Source organism: Elephantulus edwardii, unplaced genomic scaffold (assembly GCF_000299155.1).
Source record: "Elephantulus edwardii isolate Elephantulus edwardi_28Jun2011 unplaced genomic scaffold, EleEdw1.0 scaffold00036, whole genome shotgun sequence".
Lineage (NCBI taxonomy): Eukaryota > Metazoa > Chordata > Mammalia > Macroscelidea > Macroscelididae > Elephantulus > Elephantulus edwardii.
In genome coordinates, this window is record NW_006399786.1 from 16,721,980 (window position 1) to 16,733,005 (window position 11,026).

An 11,026-nucleotide genomic window follows, 5' to 3' on the forward strand; every position below is an offset into this window, starting at 1 on the left:
GAATATACCACAGCTTCTCTACCCACTCGTTTGTTGATGGGCATTTGGGTTGTTTCCAACTCCTTGCTAAACAGTAGATTTATAAGGTGACCAGTAATACCACAGAGGCACTTCTTCCTTAAAATAACCAACAATTTGAATCCACCAGCTGCTATGAGAAAGTTAAGCAATCTCCTCCCATGGGATTTACACCTCCTGAAAACCCATTGGAGGAGCAGCTATGACTCAGCGCACAACAACAGCAAGGTTTAAAGAGCCCCTTTTGCTCAAGGATAAAGCCCTGAAGCTGAGAAGGGGTATGCAAATGTGAGTGTTGTAGTTTATTATAAAACAAAATGTGTACATTGTTTGAGTGGAAATCCAATATGTTTTGTAAACTTTTACCAAACTCAAAACAAGTAAATAAAAAAGAAAGAAGTGGGAGAAATTGAAGTGGTCAGCTTGTTGAACTGGGTTACATTTGGAAGGCAGCTCTTCTCGCCTTTCTACCACCAACACGAACAGAGTTATAGTGGAAGGAAATAAAATCAGCTGATTATGTGATAAAGAAATGCTAAACATTCCCTCTGTCTCCTTTACATTTTTCATTTTCTGTTGCATTTTTATTATATTAACAAAGGTGAAATTACAGTATTAGAAAAGTGATTGCAAAAAGCGATTGGTGCTGAGGAGACCAATGAAAGGAAGTTATGATTTTATCAAATTACTCGTGCTGATTAGAGAATTTGTACACAAGAAATAGAGATGAAGAGGAGTTGGAAATAAAGATCAAGAGGGGAAGTGGCGTTTTGTGAGGATGACCTGCAGGGGGCAGAACAGATCACAACAATTGTCCCTCATGGCAATAAGAATTCCAAGCATGTGTTAAAGCACAGAGCTCCTTGGTTTTATAAGATTTCAAATCAGCGGCTGCCATTATGATAGCTATAAGAATTGAGAAATCACTCTAGCTATCTGTGTGACTGACAGGATTGTTTTCCACTTTTTTTTTTTTTTTCCAGAGCTTGACACCCATTTCACCCACAGGCTGGGGAAGAAGGAGGTGGGCATTAAATTGCCAGTAAGTGAAAAGTGAGCAGACCTTTCAAACACTTGATAGTTCTTTAAAATCAGATAGTTAATAGACTACCTTCTTATGTTGTTAGATGACTATATTTTTATTAAATGGATTTTTGCACAGAACACAGATTTATTATTTTATTCTGAGTGCATCAGAAAACCTTCAGTAACTAGTTTTCTGTTTTCCTTTTAAAAAATCATTGAGAGATTCTTTGTGGAATGAAAACATGGACACTTATTCTGTAAGTAGTAGAAAAAGGAGTGCCTATGGTTGTGGTGGCTGTATGTCATCAAGTTAGAAGCGACTCATCGCTTTCAAAGGGTTTCAGAGGTTATAAATAGCATGGGAGGAGACTGCCCACTTATATCCCACAGAGCACCTGGTGGATTTGAACCACCTGCCTTTGGTTTGGCAGCTCAGCCCCTTACCACTTAGCTACCAGTGCTCCCTTCTTCATTTATAGAAGTGTCTTTTTTTTTTAATTGCAGTCAGATGTATTTCTATTTTACTGTAAGTGCTTTTAAAATTTGTCCATTTACTGAAGAAACTTTTTCTTTCCCTGAACAAAGAAATTAAAAAATTTCTTCTTAATAGTTTTCTGTTTCTCTTTAGATATTTAATTCTTTCAGAATATATTTCCCCCCCTGAATAATGTGATAGGGATGTATTATTTTTTAAAAATACTTGAATAATTAATTGTTCTAATACATTCACTGAGCAGATTATTTCTTTTTAAGCTGGACTGCAGTGTCATCTCTGTTACATTTCAAGTGTCTGTAGTCACATGGAGAAGCTAGTCCTTGGAAAAAGACGTCATGTTGGGAATGGTGGAGGGTCAGAGGCAGAGAGGTAGACCCTCAACAAGACAGGTTGACATCGTGGATGTCTCAGTGGACTTACGCCTCTCAGAGATGTGAGGATGGCGCAGGATAGGGCGAGTTTAAGATCTGTTGTTCACAGGATCACGAGGAATCTCACTCAACTTGATGACACCTAGCAACAGCAACAACAACAGTGCATGATGAACTTGTACATTTTCCATTTAAAATATTGTTTTATTAGCCTTTTCTTTTTTGGTTGCCTTTGGGTCAATTCCAATTTGTGATGACTCAGGCTTTTCAGAATTTTCTGAAACACATGGTTTCAGACAATAGTTTTTCTAGTTTTTCTTTTGTGTCCAGAGAGTTTCATGGCTGTGATTTTTTTGGAAACAGATAAGTAAGACTTTCTTTCAAGGTACCCTGGGTTGTTCCGGTTTTTTTTTTTTAAATTTTATTGGGAAAAACATGCTGGGGATACACAGAGGTGAGGGTTGGGAGCAGAAGGATGAGGATGGGCAGGGATGAAAATTGCAGGGATGCAGTTGTAAGGCTGCACAATTTGGTTGGTGGGGAGAGCAGGTGAAGGACATGGAAAGGATCCAGTGAGGACCAGATGATAGAGGACAATGGTAAGCATAGTCCAATGGTGATTAAACAAACTGTCTTTTTCACTTGTGGGTTTCTCATTTGGGAATTGGGAGCAGACTCTCTGGCTTCTTCATACTGAACAGGGGTGTTGATGTGAAGTGGGATCAGGGGTTAATTTTTATTAAAATCCCTCTATTAATTGTTTGTACCAACTTCTGTACAAAATAAAAGGAAAAAACCCTAAACTCAATGCTGCCAAAGTGATTCTGACTCATTATTGTTGCTCAGGGGATCCTAAATCTGTAGAAATGCTTCACTGCCTTACTTACTATAACTTTATGATCTACTTTATGTGTGTCTACTTGTGTTTCATAATGTGCTACTATTTTCTAAATGGAAATTATGTTTCCATTTACTGCTCTGTGCCTCCAGTGTGCTTTAAAAAAAATTACGAGGCAGATAAAGTTAATTTTATCTGGAGCAAATTCATGTTCCAATTGTTTATTTTTCTTGGCAGCCTTTCTGATTCTCAGCTTTGGGTTTTGGTTGAAAGGCTGTTTTAAGTGAATGCTCTCTCCTCCCAACCCCTACAAGTCCCTCTTTCCCTCTCTGCTACCTTAGCAGTTTGCAGCTGTCTTCACTTAACTTCCTAGATCCCTAAAGCAGAACCACCTGGCTCTTATGCTTAGGGTAACCAAAGAAGTCTGTTTGTACCTGCTGAGAGCTGGACAATGAATAGGGATGATAGAAGAAGAATTGATGCCTTTGAGTGTAGGGTTGGAGGGGAGGACTGAATACCCCATGGATTACCAAAAGAACAAACAGGTACATATGTCTTGGGGAAAGTGAAGCCAGAGTGGTTCTTGGAGACAAAGATGGTGAAGCTTTGTCTCATATATTTTGGATGTGTTGTTGGAAGAGGCTGTTCCTTAGAAAGGGACATCATGTGAAAGGTGGAGGGACAGTGAAGGAGAGGAAGACTCAACCACCACTAGGTGGTTTGACACAGTGACTGCAGCAATGGGCTGGAACAGAGATTGTGAGGTTGGCACAGGGTAGGGCAGGGTTCAGATTTGTTGTTCAGGGGCTCGTTATGAGTTGTGCTCGACTCGGAAGCTGGACTATATGAAGAAGAATATGGCATTAAGATTGGAGAAAGATTCATTAACAACCTAGGTTATGCAGCTGTCACAACCTTGCTTGTTGAAAGTGAATGAACAAAACACTTAGTGGAGAAGATCAGAGACTACAGCCTTCCAAAAGGATGATACCTCAACATAAAGAAAACAAAAATTGTCACAATTGGATTAATAAGTGACATCATGATAGATGGAGAAGAGATGGGGAGTGGTCAAGATTTCATTTTACTTGTATCCACAATCTATATCTGTGGGAACAGTCATCAAGAAACCAAAAGTTAAGTTATGGAAAATCTCACTACCAACAAAGGAGAAGCAAGCATGCAATGCGTGCCCAGAGGCTCTTGTTCCAGCTAGGCTTACAGCAGTGGTTGAAGCATAGGGCCAGAGACCTGATATAAGGTGGAGTGGACCTTGGGACTGCTATGCCCAAGTTTTTTTTGAGGACTGGGGCAGGGTGAGGGGAAAGCCATAGTTGGCAGGACTAAGAGCTTTGTAACACTGACTTAAAGCGTGGGACTCAAGACTGAGGTCCCTGCAGACACATTTCAGAAGCTGTCCTGACTGAGTGATTATACTCTGCTACTAATGTGACTCCCTCCTCACCCCTCCTGAAGAGATGTTTCATTGTGCAAATCTGCTGTCAAGAACCTCTTTAAAACACTGAGGAGCAAGAATGACAGTTTCAAGACCAAGGTGCGCCTGAGCCAAGTTGTGGTATTTTCAGCTACTTTGTATGAATATGAAAGTTGGGCAATGAATAAGAAATATCCCTGAAGAATTGATGCCTTTGAATTGTGGTGACGGTGAAGAGTACTGAATAGCCTGTCAAAAGAACAAACAAATCTGTCTTAGAGGAAGTGCAACCAGGATACTCCTTGGAAACAATGATGGTGCAACTTTCTTTCATATACATGTTGCCAGAAGGGGTCAGTTCTTGGAAAAAGACCTCAGACTTGGAGAATGGAGGTCAGGGAAAGAGAAGATCCTCAGTGGGGTAGATGGCTGAGGGGTAGATGGCAGAGATGAGTTTGAGCATGGCGGAGACAGAGGAGGGCACAGGGTTGGGCATGGTTTGAATTGTTCATAGGATCATTATGAGTCAGGGATAACTTGATGGCACCCAACAACTACAACAGTACCTTGATTCACTCTCAGAAGAGTCTGGCGGTCTCACTTTTACAGTAATCATAGTTTGGAGTACCTGCTGTCCAGAGATACAGAGCTCCAATAGAAGACTGGGCTCACTTTGACATCTGAAATGAAAACAAAAACAAACATGCCCCCCCCCCCGAAAACCCATACCAAAACCTCAAACCCCACAGCATCTGAGGTGACTCTGACTCCCAGCAACTCTCTGTCAGGTTTCTGAGGCTGTAAATATTTACAGGAGGAGTATGTCCATATTTCTCCCAAGGAACAGCTAGTAGATTTGAACCCTGGCCTTTTGGTTGACAGTACAGCACATAACACAGTACATCACTGGGCTTCCTTATATATTTGTAGATTCTGTAAAAATAGCTTAGAACATCATTTGTTCCCAGGCCAACTTTAGTTATAATGTTTCATCCTATGAGCTGATGTAGAGGCACAGACTGAAAGTTCTATTCTTTTCCAACTCTTGATCAAGACAATGCCAGTGATTTCTGAGACTCCTTCCATCTTTGATAAATGTTTCTGTCCTTTCTCTGGACAATGAGATGAGCTTTTCTTTATCTTAAGCTGCTATAATTCAACCAGCTATTAATGAACCCAGTGCTATTGAGTGCGTGGATTCCCACTCACAGAGAGGTTCCCCGTTAGCTTTCCAGAGTTATAATTCTGCACAGGAGGAGATGGCCTGTCTTTCTCCCATGGAGAGCCTGGTGAGTTTGAGCTGCCGGTTTTCAGTCAGCAGGCTGATGCACTGTGTGCCGTACTGCCAGAGCTCCTTTTGACTATTAATAGGCCTGTTGATTGGACACCAATAAAATATCATAACCAGCCTTACACAGTTTTTACTTTGTTCAAAGTGCTGGTGGAGTCATTTTGTTTTCCAGGATATTCTGTAAAGGTTGGTGTTGATATTTTCTACCCAGCCCTATTGCACTAATAAAAAAAAATCAACAACAATACAAAGATATAAAACCCCCATTGCCTTTACGTCACAACAGACTCAGAGCTGACCCTTCACTGGGTTTCAGAAGCTGTAAATTGCAGGAGTGGAGATTGCCCATCTTTCAAAAGAGACTGTAAATCATTATACCAATAATACAGTTTGTTTTTTTAGAATACCTGTTTCTTTATAAAGCTCATATACATTGTTTTTCATACTGGATCTTTCCCTTTTACTTCATCCACCTCTCTCTTCACCCGTCATATTGTACGACCTTATGATTAGCCACCCCCAGCCCCTGCCCATCAACAATGCTGTTTTAACTGATGTTCTGAGTACATTTTAAAATGTGGATAAAATCCATAGAAACCAACAAACAAAAGCCAAGTCTTGGCAACAAGATGTTGCTGGACGATACAAAATCCAGATTTTAGGAAGATGCTCTACTGGAGAAATCTCCCCAAGAACTCTTAGTGCTCTCATAATCAGATTGGCTTGGGCTCATCCCCTTTTCTGAGAGGATTTCAGTGTCTACTTGGAACTAACACCCTGCAGCAAGAAGAACAGAGTCTAATTTCTCCTCCTTGAAGCAGTACCACAATGTGCGCCTTCACCACTGACTCAGGTCAGAAACTGAAGGCTACTGCTGCATCAACCACAGTGTGAGAGACACTGCCGTGCCCTGTGGCCAAAAGCGAGTTTCCAGGTCAACAGAGATCTGTTTACTTGGGCCCCAAGCTGGCAGAGCTGATTAAGTAATGCCTCTGTAAAGACCTCTGATGGTCCTAGAACTGAGGAAATGTCTGTGAATAAAAAGAAAGGGGTATAAGTTTAATGTTTGTTGACAGGCTGCCTGCTCCTTCTTCCATCGAACACCCTAGAACCTATGTTGTTGTTGTGTACTGTTGAGTCTGGAGATGCTTACCCATAGCTGACCCTCCAGCAGGTTTTCAGAAGCAAGTTAACAGGACAGGAGATTGCCCATTTTTCTCTTGCAGAGCAATTGATGGATTCGAACCATGTACCTTTTTGTTGGCAGCGCAATTCCTTACCATTACTGTACATCGGAGAGCTGGATAATAAATAAGCATTACAGAAGAATTGGTGCCTTTGAGTTGCGGTGTTGGAGAAGAACACTGAATATTCCATGGATTGCCACCAAAGTGCTCCTTAGAGGCAAAGATGACAAAGCTCTGTCTCTCATAATTTGGACATTTTGCTAGGAGAGGCTATTGCTTGGAAAAGAATATTATACCTCAGAGGGTGGAGGGTCAGTGAAAGAGAAGAAGATCCCCACTGAGATTGATTGACATGGTGCAACGTGTATCAGAGATGGCGAGGATGGCACAGGATAGGACAGGATAGGACAAGATTCAGATCTGTTGTGCACAGCGTCACTATGAGTCGTACTTGACTCGGTGGCACCTTACAACAACAACAAGCCACCAGAGCTCCCTTAGAACCTACGCAGTGCATGCAGTTAGACACTGCAGCTGCTCGCTCTGCCATCACAGACCTCGTGGTTACGTGTCCTCGTGCCTTAGTGATTTGATGAACCAAGTCATGTCTTTTTCTTTAAAGCTTTTTCTGTCACCTGCATTCACACAGAATTTGTGAATGCATTTTTTTCTCCTTTTAACATTATGAAAATAATTCAACCAAAAAAGTGTAATGTAATATTAAAACTACCAGTGTATACATCACCCAACTTTATGTAATCGTAGCATTTTGCTGTGTTTGCTGTAGATCTATTTTTAGGAGCGTTGTTAAGAAAGAAAATCTAACAAATATGGTGAACTCCACTCTGACGCTATACTTTTCCTAAAGAAAATGAACATGATGCATTTGTAATTGATAATATTTTATTTGTTTATTATTTATCATATTTTTAATTACTTCCTGTGCTTGTGGGAGTTGGACAATGAATAAGGAAGACTAAAGAAAAATGGATTCTTTTGAAATGTTGTGGTTGTTGACAAAGAATACAGAATATACCACGGACAACTGAAAGAACAAACCAATCTGTATTGGACAAAGCGCAGGCAAGGTGTCTTTTAGAGGTGAGGGATTGTTACGCAGCTTCTCGCCGCTAGGCCACCAGAGCTCCCCTGCAGAAGCAAGGATGCTGAAATTTGTCTCATATACTTTCGACCTGCTGTCAGAAGGGATCAGTTCTTAGAAAAGAACATCATGGTTGGAAAAGCACATCAGAGATTGTGATGATGGCACTGGATGGGACAAATTTTTCTTCTGTTACAGGTAGGGTCACTACAAGTTGTAGTTGACCCAATGGCACCAAATAATAATAGCAACATCTTGATGCATGGTTTTCCACTGGAAATCTATTTCTTCTTAAATGTTTTATAATGGTTTGCAGACTGCAGATGACACAACCTTGTTTGCTGAAAATGACATTTGTTACAGAAGATCAAAGACTACAGCCTTCAATATGGATTGCGTCTCAACATGAAGAAGACAAAATTCATCACCACTTGACTGCTAAGTAACATGATCTTTGTTGTTGTTATGTGCCGTTGAGTCGTTTGTGACTTATAGCGACCCTATGTACAACAGCCCTAAACCCTGCTCTATCCTGTGCCAATCGCGTTGCCTCTGACACACCCATCCTGATTACCCCAGTCACTGTATCAATCCACCTCATAGAGGGTCTTCCCCTCCTGTGCTGTCCCTGTACTCTACCCAGCATGATGCCCCTCTCCAAAGACCTGTCTCTCCTTACAACATGTCCAAATTATGTCAGATGAAGTCCCAGAATCCTTGCCTCCAAGGAGTAGCCTGGTTTAACCCTCTCTAGGATGAATCTGTTTGTTTTCTTGGCAGTCCATGGAACATTCAGTACTCTTCTCCAGCACCACAGCTCAAAGGCATCAATTCTCCTTCTATCCTCCCTAGTCATTGTCCAACTCTCTGATGCATAACAAGTGATTGCAAAGACCATGGCCTGTATCAGGTGCACCTTAGTCTCCAGAGAGACACCGTTGCTCTTGAGTACTTTAGAGAGGTCCCTAACAGCAGACTTTCCCATTGCAATACGTTGTTTTGATTTCCTGGCTGCTGGTGCCAAGAGTGTTGACTGTGGAGCCGAGCAAACTGAAGCTGTGAACAATCTCAATCTCTTTGCCATCCATTCTGATGCTACCAGTTGGTCCAGTGGTGAGAATCTTTGTCTTTTTGACACTGAGCCTCAGTCCATACTGAAGGCTGCAGTCCTTGACCCTCTGCAGTAAGTGCATGAGGTCCTCCTCAGTTTCAGCGAGCAGAGTTGTGTCATCTGCATAACGCAGATTGTTGATAGATTTTCCACCAATTCTAACGCCACGCTTCTCCTCATAGAGCCCAGCCTCTCGGATAATCTGCTCTGCATACAGGTTGAAAAGGTATGGAGATAGGACACATCACTGGCGCACACCCTTCCCAATCTTGAACCGTGCAGTGTTACCCTGCTCTGTTCTGATGACTGCCTCTTAGTCCAAGTATAGGTTTCGCATTAGCACGATTAAATGTTCTGGGATTCCCATTCTTCTCAGAGTCAGCCACAGTTTGTTATGATGATCCACACAGTCAAATGCCTTTGCATAATCAATGAAACGCAGATAGACATTCTTCTGGTATTCCCTGCTTTCAACTAAGATCCATCTAACATCAGCTACAATATCCCTAGTACCACGACCCCTTTTAAACCCAGCCTGGACCTCATGGTCTTAGATGGAGAAAAGATTGAAGTTGTCAATGATTTTATCTTACTTGGATCCACACTCAACACCCTTGGTACCAGCAGTCAGGAGATCAGGAGATGTATTGCATTGGGCAAGTCTGCTGTCAGGGACCTCTCCAAATTACTGAGAAGCGGTGATGCCAGTTTGGGAATTAAAGTACTCTTGATTCAGGGCATGGTCTTTTCAATCATTTGCTTTGCACTTGAAAGCTGGACAATGAATAAGGATGGTAGAAGAATGGATTCCTTTGAGCTATGGCGTTGGAGAAGAGCCCTGTATATCTTATGAACTTCAAACAGAACAAACAAGTATGTCTTTGGAGGCAAAGATGACAAAACTTTAACTCACATACTTTGGGCATGTTGCTAGGAGAGGTTATTCCTGGAGAGGAACATTGTGTTTGAAAAGGTGAAGAATCAGCAAAAGAGAGAAAGACACTTGATGAGATGGATTGACACTGTGACTGCAGCAATGGGCTCAAGTGTGTCAGAGAGGATGGCACAGGATAGGACCGGGTTCAGATCTGCTGTTCACAGGTGGTTATGAGCTGTACTCGATAGCACTGCTTCTTACCCCTAGACCACATACAACATATATACATACTAAATCAACTTGCATAATTCAGTTACGTTGATTACATTCTTCAAATTGTACACTCCTTCTCATACTTCTTTTCTGAATTGTTCTTCCTCACAGACTCAATCTCACTGCCTGCCAACTTTCCTGTTTAACCTTTATTTTTTTTTCTTCCAGTTTTAAGAAAGGAATTTATTTGCTGATCCCTAAAAAGCAAAACTCAGAAAATAGTCATCCATTGCTAGAGAGTTCTATAGTAAACATCTTCCATCTCTTCCCCTTTCCCAGAAGGTGCTCTTAACGTACAGAAATACTGTGTAAAAGGCACGTGGCACTCGTCATACTGCTCAAACCTCCTCTGCAGATAAGGGGAATCTTTTCTGTAGCCTCCCAACTTTGACAGAATTTATCACAGAAAATTTATTATAACAAAAATATTTTGTTTACTCTTCCCTTCCAGGCTGTACTGGGAAAGTACAGGGTTGAAACTATATTGTCTTCCAGTTCTGCATGTGGTGGCACTCTGGTGGCACACACTATAGAGAGCTGGACTGCTAACCCAAAGGTAGTGCCTCTCTGGTGGTTCAAATCCACCGTGGGCTACAAGAGAGAAAGGTGGGCAATCTCTTCCTGGAGGGTCGGCTATGAGTTGTTTCTGACTTGATGGCAATGGATTTTTGAAAGTAAAAATCCTAAATATTGAAGAATATTCAGGCTACTCAAGTTTTGGGATATATACTTAAGACGAAGTTGAACCTCACTCTTGCTCCCCAAAATGAATAATGGAGGAAAAGCTTTTGATTAAGTTGGCTAAAAAACTTGACAGTCATTCTATCATGAAGGCAGACTTTTCTACCATGAACTGACAGTGAACAGTTGATCACAAACCCTGTAGAGATCCAATGAGATATGAGTCCAATATAGGTACAGTGTTCTGATACTTGAATGGAACAGAAGGCTGGTAAAGGCACAGAGTAAAGAATCCTAAGAAATGTTGAGTGTCATTTTCA